This window comes from Phalaenopsis equestris, unplaced genomic scaffold, assembly GCF_001263595.1.
Source record: "Phalaenopsis equestris unplaced genomic scaffold, ASM126359v1 Scaffold205273, whole genome shotgun sequence".
In the NCBI taxonomy this organism is placed as follows: Eukaryota; Viridiplantae; Streptophyta; class Magnoliopsida; order Asparagales; family Orchidaceae; genus Phalaenopsis; species Phalaenopsis equestris.
The window spans coordinates 1-1,580 of record NW_018224779.1 but is presented as its reverse complement, the minus strand read 5'-3'; the positions used below and the strand labels follow the sequence as shown (position 1 = coordinate 1,580).

At 37.2% G+C, this 1,580-nt stretch overlaps 1 pseudogene; it reads left to right on the top strand.

Annotated features, from left to right (window-relative positions):
• The first annotated feature begins 10 nt into the window (after window positions 1-10).
• LOC110036342 lies at window positions 11-955 on the top strand (annotated as a pseudogene).
• Window positions 956-1,580: the final 625 nt, after the last annotated feature.

Below are 1,580 nucleotides of genomic sequence, written 5' to 3'. Positions count from 1 at the left end.
TCCGTGCAATAAACCCATTGGCGAGGGCCAGCTCCTTCGCGCTAAGAAGGCTCTAACGGATCTTGCTGTTCTTATGCTTTATGAAAAGGATTCGGCTTCCGTTCTTGCGCAGCGAAATCGTTCTTTTGGTCGCAATAGCCTGGGCACTGGTAAGGATCACCACCGTACTGGTGGCCACTTCTGGTCCTTGTCCTGGAGCGTTTCCAGATCATGGTCGGCTGCACAGCAACTGCTGGCTATTGGAAGCAGCATATATGCTTCACGTGGAAATGAGATTGCATTGTGGCCACCAGTGGGCTTGCGAACCCTATCTTCACCATGAACTCGGTTGTTCATTTTGTGATGTGGGCTCTGGTCGTTCACCATGAACTCTGGATTTCAAAGTCATTTTTCAATTCCCAAGAGCTTTTCTTGGGGGTCTTCGGTTTTGTCGTTGCAAGATAAGATAATGGAGGAATCGAAAAGGAGAGGAAGGAGGAATTATGCTGGGTTGTTGAATGAGATTCATCAGAGAGAGAAATGCACACGCCATTTGTTGGAGTTGACTGATTCTCTTCAGTTCCCAATCTCGTAAGAGAAGGCGATGGAGTTGTCTAAAAGTTTGCAGGAATTAGGTATTGTGTTTGATGCTTTGAAGGAAGGATTGGATCCATGTGAGCTCCAGGTGAGAGAGGTGTTCCATCAGATTGTGCGCAGCAGGATGGAAGGGCTTGATTGCTTATATAAACAAGATTAAAGTTGTAGGGTTGGTTGAAGATTATTCTCAATTCAGAAACATGTTGTGTTGCCTACAAGTTTTATCTTCCTTGAATTCAATGGCGTTTACTTTTTCGCAAAACAGATAAGAGGGGAAGAAGAAAGGACTATTTTTATGAAATAACTCTCCTGCCAGTGAAGTTTAAGAAGTAAGTTTTCATGTATTTGTTTTATTACTTTAATGTAAAAAGTATTTCATTGTAATGGAAGCCGATGTTAGTGTCAAGTTTTGCTTGTTGTTCCTGTCAAGTTTTGGCTATTGTTCTTGTTGTATAAAATTTTATTTGGAAGTTTTGACATTTTTTCTGATGGAAAATGTTTATTTCTTAATTTGTTGCCTAGCAGCATCTAGTCGTCTTGGTCGTTTTGGGTTGGCATCTTTTTTAATACAAAATTTGGTTTCATTTTCTTTATCAGATATTTTGATGTGATGCTGCAATATAATGGAAAATAAATTGAGTGAAAAAATCCTGGCCGGTTAGGACAAGTGTCTAAATTTCAATTTATTTTAAGATTAATGTAATATAAATATTGATTGAATATTTATATACTATACTAACTTAAAATAAATTTATAATATCTCTTTTAGAGGAAATTGGAAGGCAATTACGTTGGCCTTCATCGTCGCCCACAAATTCAACCCTGAAAGGAAAAATCCTAGATCTGCCAAGAAATCCATCTTGCTGATTGAACTTAAAAACTTAAAAAGTAACCAAAACATTACAAAACTCTGGAGAAAAAAAAAATAAAGAAAATAAAAATAAAACTATTCAACAAAAGAAGCAATATACAAAAAAAAAAAAAAAAGGAATTATATTCATACC